Source organism: Nuphar pumila, chromosome 6 (genome assembly GCF_984573655.1).
Source record: "Nuphar pumila chromosome 6, dmNupPumi1.hap1.1, whole genome shotgun sequence".
NCBI classification, from domain to species: domain Eukaryota; kingdom Viridiplantae; phylum Streptophyta; class Magnoliopsida; order Nymphaeales; family Nymphaeaceae; genus Nuphar; species Nuphar pumila.
Genome location: NC_143254.1, coordinates 92879646 through 92891838, shown reverse-complemented (window position 1 = coordinate 92891838; position 12193 = coordinate 92879646). Strand labels below are relative to the sequence as shown.

The window sequence follows — 12193 nt, the reverse complement described above, 5'->3', positions numbered from 1 at the left end:
GGCTAAGCCAAGAGAAAAAAAAATGTCCCTGACCAATCACACTTTTTTGCAAATCCAACAATGTGGATGTGCTTGGCATGGTGAATTTGCTAGGAATCAACTATTTAGATAATATATTTTTCATGAAAATTTGTAATTTTTGAATGCTTGAATATTTAAGAAGATTATGTGTCATTGATTTTAAAGCCTTAAAAATTGGATAATTGAAGAGCGAGTTATTATAAAACCATGCATGTAGGGATGGCAGTGAACTCAAGAAAAATGAGGCCCGACCATGCCTCACCCCGTTTGGATCGGGGACGAAGGTTAAAATCAAAACCCGTGCAGGGATGGACACAGGGATGGATTTACGCTTTTCCCTGCCCCGCCACATCCCCGTCCCAATCCCCACCCTGCTCCATCCCCAATCCTTCTTTAGGGATGGCAATGAACCGAGAGAAAATGGGGCCCTGCCCTACCTCATCCTGTTTGGACCGGGGATGGAGGACATGAAATGGGGATGGAGGTTAAAATCCAAACCCATGAGGGGATGGAGGCGGGGATGGATGTCCAGATTTTGAGATGGAGCGGGGGTGAAGAACTTATCTCCTGCACCGGTCCAGTGCCATCCCTATCCGCAATTAGATTCAAGAAAAAAGAACAAAAAAATCTATGAAAATTGTGGTTCACACATTAGTTCTCATATTTTCAGTTCTCATATTCTAGTGACTCTCTCTCTCTCTCTCTCTCTTTATATATATATATATATATATATATATATATATATATAGCTGTGTCTCCTTATCCAAATTTTTTGAAATTGCTCTGTACCCGCACTCATGTGACATAGAATGAAACCTATCTACTCACATACAATACTATTAGAAAAGAAACAAACATAAGAATAAAATCTTCGACCACAAATTCAACCAACAAGATTAGTAAAGAGATAGAAGCATGATAATTTCACCTATATCAGATCCCAAAGACTCAGGGTCCATGAACCACTAGAACACTCAAACCAACTGGGTGCAGTTTTATATCACTCCATTGGAGATATAGACCTGCACATTTCTTTTCCTTTTCTCTTAGCGTTGTTGTTCTTGGTGCATGACTCAGTCCAAGAGCACAGGATGTCCGGGTCAAGGTCATTTTTCATCTAGAGTTAATACTTTTAGGGTGTGTTTGATGGCATATATAATTTGTTTGAAGGGATCTAGCAACTTGATGTGCGCAAATGGAAAGAAGAGTAGAGAGGTACGGTCTTAAGAGGCCTTCTTCAGGAGGGGGTCTGCTCTCTCACTTTTGTCTATGTTTCATGTATGATCAACATTGTTGGCCATTGGCCAGGAAAATTAAGCATGTTTTGATTTGGGTCCCATCATCATCATCATCATCATCAAATGGCCAACTTTGTTTTAATAGTGTCGTATGCACCCTTAACACTGTTGGAGGTTAATACACTTAGAGGTGCAGCTAGGTTGGGTATACCCAAACCGAACCAGTTAGACTTGTCCCGGCCCAATCTTGATATATAGGCCCATTGGTCCGAGTTGGACTAAAATTACGACCTGTTTCAAAAGTGGATTGGTTCTTGGGTATGCAAAATATTGATGTAGACCAGATTTAACCTGATTCAATTTTATACCTGAATCAAATGGGTTTATGCAATCTATACTCAAACTGCCTTGAGCCCGAACAAGATATGTGCCAAAACTGGTTTCATTCCTAACCTGCTTCATACCTGACTCAAATAGTTCTATATAATACCTATCCGAACAGACCCAAACCAATATCTGTATTACACTTGACATGTTTTCATACTCGACCCAAATGGTTGTATACGATATGTACTTTGTTTGCTGAATATAAACCAATATTTGGTCTGAGTCACTAATCTTAGATTCGATCCAGAATCCGTATTTATTCAAATTTGAATACCCTAATGGACTGTATAAATTCCTAGAGAAAATGTGAACATATTCTGGCTGGACAGGGTCTGTACTACAATCCTAGTTTTCTGCCTAACTTGCATCCAGTTAACATAATGGCCCAAATCGTTGTGCTTTTAAATTTTCATATTTTAACATTTTTTAATTGTGCTTTTAAAATTTCAAATAATTTAAACATATTTTTTAGTATTTTCTAATAACTTGCCATACATTGGCATGCAAGTCATTCAACCTAAAAACTTTGAATTCGAGTTGGACCTCGGTCTGGTTTGTTATTTTATAACCAGACTCGAGTCCATATACTGCTCTGATGCCATGAGTCTGACCCAATTAGCTAGCAAATGTAACCTATTTCATTAAGCTTGAACCCAACACGTACCAGATCCAAACCGGGTGGAAGCCGGTCCGACCCGTTGACAAACATAAATTTGTCTACATCCTTCTTGTGGAACGTAGAACTACCAAAAATTGGTCCAAACCCAACTCTTCATAGCTTGAAAATGATGCAACCATGCCAACAGGTTGGACCTGTTTGGTTTTAGTGGGTATACAGAAGGTCCAATTGTTATTCGCTTAAGACCCAAGGGGGTTTAGCGTAGTGAGATGGGAGCCTAGACCGTTTGACTGGCAGTCTAGGTTTAAATCTCATGGGCGTCACCCCCCTGTGTAAGCCGAAGCTTGGCGAGGGTCGAGGGGTAAGCCCTCGGAGTTTTACGCCTAACATGGACACAGGGAGGCTGAGCCAGCACGTCTAGGTCTGGGCGCCTGGGGCGGTTTCTCTGATTTAAAAAAAAAGTTAGATCTGGCTATGGGCACAAATAAAATTGATATAGTAAGATATTCTATCTGAATCTGACATACTAATTCTGAATTCGGATCCTTAAAACAATAAGCAAAATGTGTATTTGGATTTGCTTACTCAGATTAGGAGTTGAACTTGGAACAACGGTCTTTTTGGGTCGGTTTCTAGCTAGTTCAGGTTCAGATCAAAATCTTATGCGCTTGTATTTATTAAATGTAAAACTGTTACTTTTAATCTTTTTGCTTTTTCTACTGGATCCAGTTCTATTAGATGTGCAGCAATTGGTTGGCCAAGTACCATAGTAATTAGAACCATGTGAGATTTGAGATGGAGGGTTCTTCATGCTGGCTGCCCGTGCAGCCATGCTTCACCAACGCTCAAATCTAAAGTGAAAGCTTCTCATTATATATATATATATATATATATATATATATGAGAACTAATGTACAAACTGCTATTTTTATGAATTTTTATTCTTTTCTCTTGAATCTATATGTACGGATGTGATATACATGATTGGTTTTATAAGAACCTGCTCTTGAATCATCTGCATAAATGAGATTTTTGAAGGCTTTAAAATCAATAGCTCATAATCTTCATAAATATTCAAACATTCAAAAAGTCTCATTTTTTTATCGAAAATACAGGATCCAATAGTTAGCAAATTCACCATGCCATGCACATTAACATGGTCGAATTGGCAAAAAAAAGTGTTGAAAATGCCTTTATTTGAAAACCAACAAAATACAAAACTTACTAAATAAAACATGATAGTATATTTTCGGTGTTATTTTTTAGAAACTCTGACCCCATAGATGTGTTCAGCACCATTGATTTACTAGAAATCCATACTTTCAACCACGAGCTAGGAACCGAGATTATCTTTTTAAATGCCATGATCACAAACATGAGCTATATAAATAATATCATCCCCATCCACTACAAGAAACCTGTGGATTAGCGACAACCTAAATCCGTCGCTAATCCGACGCTAATTCGTCGCTAAACGGTTTAGCGACGGATTAGCGTCGGATTAGCGATGAATAACTTTCATCGCGAATTTTTCGACGCTAAGTAGTGACAGAACTTATCCGTCGCTACTGTCGTCGCTAATTTGCGACGGATTAGCGATGGACATGATCCATCGCGAGTCCTTCGCTATTTTAAATTAGCGATGGATAATTTCCGTCGCTAATCCGTCGTTAAATTTTTAAAAAAAATTAAAAAAAAATTTGCTCTCTGCCGGCGTGTTCTCCGGCAGGAAACAATTTTTTTTGCACAGGCGGGTTCCGGCGTCGAGATGCTCTTCCGCAGCGAGCCAATCACGGCGGACGACCTCAGGCGAGGAAGCGGCAGGACGGGCGGTGGAGACCGGCGAGGGACACCGCCGGGAGGAGGAGGATGGCACAGGGGAGAGGTAGCGTGAGGAGGAGGAGACCGGCGAGGGACACCGCCGGGAGGAGGAGGATGGCACGGGGGAGAGGTAGCGTGAGGAGGAGGAGACCGGCGAGGGGCACCGCCGGGAGGAAGAGGACGACGCGGGGGAGAGGTAGCGGGAGGAGGAGGACGGTCCGGGGGCCAACGCCAATCACGATCGGAAGGCCTCAGGTGAGGGAGAGGCAGGACGGGCGATGGAGACCGACGAGGGGCACCGCCGGGAGGAGGAGGATGGCGCGCAGAGGAGAGGTAGCGGGAGGAGGAGGACGGTTCGGGGGCCGACGCCAGTCACGCTCGGAGGGCCTCAGGCGAGGGAGAGGTAGGACGGGCAGTGGAGACCGGCGAGGGGCACCGCCGGGAGGAGGAGGAGGACGACGCGAGGGAGAGGTAGCGGGAGGAGGAGGACGCTCGGAGGGTTGCTGCGCATCGTCAGAGGAAGGGCGATTTAAATCAAACGGGGGGGGAAGGAGGGAGGGAAAATTTCGCGCCTCAGGCGGGATGGTTTAAATCGAAAATTAGCGACGGATTTAGCGAGGGAATTTTTCCGTCGCTAATCCGTCGCTATTTAGCGACGGATTAGCGACGAAAAAATTCCCTCGCTAAATCCGTCGCTAATTAGTATTTTTTGTAGTGTTTTGGCGACAGAAAATTTTTGTCGCTAATTCATCGCTAAGTAGCGACGGATTTAGCGAGGGAAATATTTCCGTCGCTACGTTTCCAAATATTTCAAATGTTAGCGACAAATAGTTTTCTTTCGCTAATCCGTCGCTACTTTGCGACGGATTTTTTCCGTCGCAAATATCCGTCGCTAATTAGCATTTTTCTTGTAGTGATCAAACCCAACCCAACCCAACTCAACTCATCTTTCACAGTTACAAGAAGACGCTGGTTCTACCAGGTCGCCACTTTCAACCACGCCTGGTGGGCGACGTTATGTATATAAAAGCTCAAACACGCTAGCAAGAAAGGCTAATGGACCAAGGTATCGCCCACGGTTTGGAGGGGTCATTGCTGGGGGGTTTGGTCAAGCTTTGTGTGCGGCTAGCTTGGCGATGACCCCAACGCCGAGGGAGTTGATGTAGGTGCATGGTTCGAGCTTGGTCGAATCCCATCTGTAGTCCTCAAAGTTGTCGTAGCGATCAGGGCCACCGACGATTGCGCCTGTGAGCTCGTTGAAGTTGGGTCCCTGCCTGGAGAACCACATGCTGAAGCTGAGCGGGCAGGACACCAGGCTGTCGGGTTTCAGCTGCGGCACGGACGCCCCTCGGTGGTGCGCTTGCTGCGGAGATTTTGGCCCGAACCCAACCATGTATGACATGCCCCGCGGGTTGTTCCCCAGCAGGTAGTCAATCTGCACCATCGTTTACAAATCAAATGGAGCAGCTCAAATACTTATGTGTGCATGAACTCATAATTAATCAGACATGGTATATACCCAAGGGGGTTGGCGTAGTGGGGTGGGGGCCTTGGCTGCTAGACGGGCAGTCAAGGTATGATTCTCACAAAGGAGGTTATATGTCCCCCCCCCCCCCGAACAGGGCATCTCATGCTCGGGGGTCCCAAAAAGCATCACGTATTTAAGCCTGTGTGTCTCGTATCCCCATGTTTGTCAGCATTAATTAGCATTAGAGTTTGATGTGATTGCAAAGACTTAAGTACCCTCTCCCATTGGTGCCAAAAAAAATAACGATTCTAGAAAAGGAGTGATTGTAAAGACTTAAGTGGCCCGAAGATGATTATTTAAGACTCGGTCTCTGCACTGCAGGATTATCTGAGAAAGAAATCTCTCCTGGAGGAGGTCATGAACATCAACCTTCTCACTCTCTCTCTCCCTTCTCTTTCTGCTTCTGTGCACATCCAGCAGAAGATCCTACATTGCTCCGTCAAGCACCGACTGAACTGCACATTGACTGTTGTGGAGCCTGATTCAGAGTTTTTACCCTTACAGGAGGAGGGTTTGGGGGCTCCTCTCAGCGTGGGTAGCATCATTCAACTAAATGAGTTGTGGAGCCTAATTCAGAGTTTTTACCCTTACAGAAGGGGGGTCTGAGGGCTCCTCCCAACGTGGGTAGCATCATTCAACTAGATGAGTTGTGGAGCTTGATTCAGAATTTTTGCCCTTACAGGAAAGGGGTTTGTGGGCTACTTCCAGCGTGGATAGCATCGTTCAACTTGATTCATTGTGGAGCCTGATTCAGAGTTTTTGCCCTCACAGAAGGGGGGTTTGGGGGCTCCTCCTAGTGTGGGTAGCATCGTTTAACTTGATGAGTTGTGGAGCCTGATTCATAGTTTTTGTCCTTACAGGAGGGGGTTTGGGGGTTCCTCCCAGCGTGGGTAGCATCGTTCAACTTGATGAGTTGTGGAGCCTGATTTAGAGTTTTTGCCTTTACAGGAGGGGGTCTGGGGGCTCCCCCCAGCGCGGGACCAAATTTTTGGGGGGCCTTGTATAATTTTTTTATTCTATTTTCTTCTTTTAACTATCGAAAAAGAGCAATAAAGCATTTTCTGATTATATATGAACCCGCGCTGGGGGGAGCCATTGGACCGCTCTCCTGTAAGGGCAAAAACTCTAAATGAGGCTCCACAACTCATCAAGTTGAATGATGTTACCCACGCTGAGAGGAGCCCCCAAACCCCCCTCCTGTAAGGGCAAAAACTATGAATCAAGCTCCATAACTCATCAAGTTGAACGATGCTACAGTCAGTGTGCAGGTCAGTTGGTGTTTGATGGAGCAATGTAGGATCGTCTGTTGGATGCGCAGAGAAATAAAAAGAGAAGGGAGAGAGAGTGAGAGGGTTGATATTCATGGCCTTCTCCAGGGGGAACTTTTTGCCTCCCTTGATTTCTTCTCTAGGGAGAGAAAGAGGGTTTTACAGTGTTTTACGGAGAAGGAAGAAGAAGAAGATGATGATGAAAAGTTCAAACAGACATTTTTGATGGCTCAGGTTCATTTCGCCGGATGACCATCGGATCGTCGGCTCACCATCGTTTCGTCGGATCACCATCGGTGAAATGATTAAGGTTTGTTTCGCTGTGTAGACTTTGAAGAGTCAACATCATCTTTGACTTTCTGGATGGAGGACATGTTTGTCCTTTTTTTGAACCGTTTGTTTTTTCTTTTTTGAATAAAAGGCATTTTTGTTATTTTCTCAAACCGTCATTTTATGAAAAGAATAGCAAGAAAGGGTACTTAAGTCTTTGCAACCACACCAGACTCTAATGCTAAGTGATGTCAACATACACGAGAATACGAGCCCCATGTGCTTGTATACGTGGTGCTCATTCAGACCCCCGAACATAGACATGGGATTCAGTATATCATCGGGGGAGAACATACACCACCCTCTCTGATTTTCATGGACATCGCCCTCGGCGCAAGCCAATGAGTAGTATAGGCCTCGGGGGCAGGGGTCATAGCTTAGGAGTTTTACGCTGTAGGTATGGCAGGCTGAGCCAGCCAGACAAGGTCTTTCTGCCGGATGCCATTTTTTCGGGTTATAAATTAAAAAAAAAAAACATACATGGTATGTACCTGTTTCTTGGCGAAGGCCATGAGGTCTGAGGGTTGGAATTGGCGATCACCGCAGTTGACGGTCTGGCCGTGTTCGGCCAACACATCACTGTACGCGCTCAACAGATAAGTCGTGCTGGTAACGTACTGCGTGTTCGCCCCCATCTCGGATGTGAATCAAGCCACCTGAATCCAATTGAGTTATCAGATCAGTCACTATACATGTATATTATACCTTACATCTTGATATTGCTGTGATGTACAAGGTTTTGACAGTATCTGTGGAAGCCAATTGGGAATGCAGGTGAAAGCAAAGTGTCATCACGAGAAAGATCCTTTCAATACATTAGACGTCTCTCTGCCTGGCTCATTCTGGCTTAAATTGGCCCTTAATGTTTATTAAAGTAAGATTGATTCAGGTAATACGGCCCAAGTATGCAAGTGGGAGTCTTGTGTGTGTGTGTGTGTGTGTGTGTGAGAGAGAGAGAGAGAGAGAGAGAGATCCGGCTGTAGGGACTGTCTGGGAGAACCGCACATACAAAGTTGTCAGCCTATTTCTTGTAGCTCTCCAAGCTTGTCTCACCTGCTAAATACAACTGATCAAGGCAAAGAAAATAAGCTTTCTTTCTTGCGATTGTTTTAAGGAAAGAGAGAGAGCGACTCACGCCGGACAAGATGACCTGGAGTCCAGCGTATTTGAGATCCCAGCTGAACTCATCAACGCTGGCACTGATACCTTGTTCTTGAATGTACTGCAAATATGTGTGCCTTTTCGTTGCCAGGTATAGCCAAGACGCCGCCCACAATAACTCATCCTAATCCAACACATACACACATCAAGACACCCAACCTGATAATCAATATAGTGTTTCTTTCACGTAAAATGCAGGGTTGGTCACCCTTCAACCTAATTTGCTATCAGAAACAGTTCGTATTCTAACCACATTTTTTCACGTAAGAGTGAAGATTACTAACATTGTAACCCGAAAAGGAGCAGTAGAACGGACATTCTCCATCATAAGTCCCCTTGTGATTTAAAGCAAACTGAAACAGCTGCAAAATCATAAATGAAAAAAGAGATAAGTCTCTCTCTCTCTCTCTCTCTCTCTCTCTCTCTCTCTCTCTCTCTCTCTCTCACACACACACACAGAGAGAGAGAGAGAGAGAGAGACTTCTCTCTTTTTTCATAAGGCGGCGAGAGTAGGCATGATCAACCTGCCTGAAGACGATGGACGAGGCAGCCATCGCTGCGACTGTCTCTGCATGCAGCGATTTCCGTTCCATGTGTATTCTCGTCGATCACGTAAAGCTTTCTTGGTGTGTTCATGTTTTCTGGTCTCGTCCAGCACTGGTGATCAGCAACTGGATCCCCAACCTAATGATCAAACGAACATTAAAATTAATTTAATGGTGGTCATAATTTATAGCCCACGAGAGAGCCAAGTTTACCAGCATGATAAACAAAGGGATGAAAGCAAGTCACAGCCCCATGATGATGATGATGATTTGGAGGGTCTGACCTACACCCACAATTTATTGCGTCGAACGCTGGCCTTGAGAAAGTAGTCTGTGCCCCAACGGATAGCTGACTGAACGTTGTCTAGTTCCCCCGTTTGCTGCAGCTCTGCTCCATAGGCGAGGGATCCCCACGCGAGTGTGGTCACCGTGAAGGCCATCGGCAGTCCATACCTCACGTTGTCTCCCGCATCGTAGTACCCACCGACAAGGTCCACCTGCACATGCAGCCGAGTACGTATGTTCATTCCTACTTGTTAATTGTTTTCATTTGGAGCCCTTCCGTTTTGAAAAGAGATGCCTATTATAGAGCTCTATCTAATCATAGAGGATGACGAAGCTTGGTCGTGTCCTCGTGGTTTTGTGATCTAATCTCTTTGGTTAAGATAATTAATGCAACTTAGGCGCGCGGGTATTCCTCTTCTATGTTCTACCTAGAGGTAATCGTGAAGTGGGGAGTTTGAAGGAGCATTACATTAGATTCATTGCCGTCATTGAGCACAGAATCTCCCCTCCAAGAGACCTTGCCGTCGTTGTTGGTTGGAAGATTTCCCGATCTCTGTGCTTCAAGATGATAGATTTCGCCAATGCATCCTTGTAATTGAAATCAGCATGGACGGAGGTCAGCCAGCTACCCGAGGCCACAAGCCATGCGAAGGCTACAGCCGTTATCAACCTAACCGCAAACGTCATGGCCTCAAATTAATCTAAAAAATACAGAGGAAAGAAGAGAGACTGAACGACTGAGAGGGAGAGAGAAAGAGAGTGAGTGAGGGAGCTCCAGCTGAAACAAAAATGACAACGATGATCAAGTAATATATATATCATAACGACCAAAACGTGGGGTTGGCAGTTATGATTTCCTTAATTGGAGGCCGGATATGTATGGCTCAGGCACTCTGATTCTGGAGGCAGAGCAACTCACCCGGAAAAAATAGATAAACTTCGGAAAAAATAGATAAACTTAGCGTAGCAGCAGCATGACATACATATTTGCGCGAAGCAGGTTATATGTCCCCCCCCTCCCGAACAGGGCCGGTAGCTCCATCTCATGTTCGGGGGTTCCCAAAGAGTGCCACGTATAAGATGCAGACCGGCATTTATCCCCATGTTTGTCAGCATTAATTAGCATTGGAGTTTGATGTGATTGCAAAGACTTAAGTACCCTCTCCTCCATTGGTGCCAAAAAAAAATGACGATTCTAGAAAAAGAGTGATTGTAAAGACTTAAATGCCCCGAAGATGATATTTAACACCCAGTCTCTGCACTGCAGGATTATCCGAGAAAGAAATCTCCCCTAAAGGAGGCCATGAACATCAACCCTCTCACTCACTCTCTCCCTTCTCTTTTTGCTTCTGTGCACATCCAGCAGAAGATCTTACATTGCTTCATCAAGCACCGACTGACATACACATTGACTGTTGTGAAGCCTGATTCAGAGTTTTTACCCTTACAGGAGAAGAGTTTGGGGGCTCCTCCCAGCGTGGGTAGCATCATTCAACTAAATGAGTTATAGATCCTGATTCAGAGTTTTTTCCCTTATAGGAGAGGGGTCTGGGGGGTCCTCTCAGCGTGGGTAGCATCATTCAACTTAAAGAGTTGTAGAGTCTGATTCAGAGTTTTTACCCTTACAGAAGGGGGGTCTGAGGGCTCCTCCCAGTGTGGGTAGCATCATTCAACTTGATGAGTTGTGGAGCTTGATTCAGAGTTTTTGCCCTTACAGGAGGAGGGTTTGGGGGCTCCTCCCAACGTGGATAGCATTGTTCAACTTGATTCATTGTGGAGCCTGATTTAGAGTTTTTTGCCCTTACAGGAGGGGGGTTTGGGAGCTCTTCCCAACGTGAGTAGCATCGTTAAACTTGATTCATTGTGGAGCCTGATTAAGAGTTTTTACCCTTACATAAGAGGGGTCCGGGGGCTCCCTCCCCCGGCATGGGTCCCGAGTGTCGTGGTCAAAAAATGCTCAAGGTGTCGTGGTGAGAAAGACATATGTTTGTTCCAAGCAAGGTTGGAAGAAATCAATGGAAAATTCAACAAGGAGCATGCCAGAATCAAGATGTAGATGTCAAGCGAGAATGGTGTTGTGCAACTGAAATAACATAGAATAATAGAGGTCTGGTTTTAGTTAAAATGGAGAATGAAATGACAATAGAGATCGCTGAAAATTTACAGAAATAAACTAGACTCAATAACAAAGACACCACTTTTACGGATTTGGAATATGACCTCCGGTTAGGGAGATATGGCCCTGACAAGTTGGTCCTAATTCGGGTAGCGATTTACAGCGATTTGCTTACTGAATAACACTACAAATCACTATAGTGATTTGCGGAAGACACTACAAATCGCTATAGTGATTTATAGTATTTTTTCAACAACACTATGAATCGTTGTGGGGCTCATTGGAGACCCAAAAACACTATAAATCGATATAGTGATTTGCGGAAGACACTACAAATCGTTGTTGAAAAGCCGAATAACACTATAAATCATTGTGGGGCTCGTTGGAGACCCGAAAAAACTATAAATCGTTGTAGGAAAGGTCGATAATACTATAAATCGTTGTGGGGATCCGCGTCGGGGGGAGCCCCTGGACCCCCCTCCTGTAACAAAAAAACTCTAAATCAGGCTCCACAACTCATCAAGTTGAATGATGTTACCCACGCTGGGAGGAGCCCCCAAACCCCCTTCTGTAAGGGCAAAAACTATGAATCAGACTCCACAACTCATCAAGTTGAACGATGATACAATCAGTGTGCAGGTCAGTCGGTGTTTGATGGAGCAATGTAGGATCGTTTGTTGGATGTGCACAGAAGTAGAGAGATAATGGAGAGAGAGTGAGAGGGTTGATGTTCATGGCTTTCTCCATGGGGAACTCTTTGCCTCCCTTGATTTCTTCTCTAGAGAGAGAGAGTTTTACAGTGTTTTACGGAGAAGGAAGAAGAAGAAGAAGATGACGATGAAAAGTTCAAATGGACATTTTTGATGGTTCAGGT

General features: G+C 44.6%; 1 pseudogene; it reads right to left on the bottom strand.

Moving 5' to 3' along the window:
* Window positions 1-5194: 5194 nt before the first annotated feature.
* LOC149835176 (endoglucanase 16-like) lies at window positions 5195-9890 on the bottom strand (annotated as a pseudogene).
* Window positions 9891-12193: the final 2303 nt, after the last annotated feature.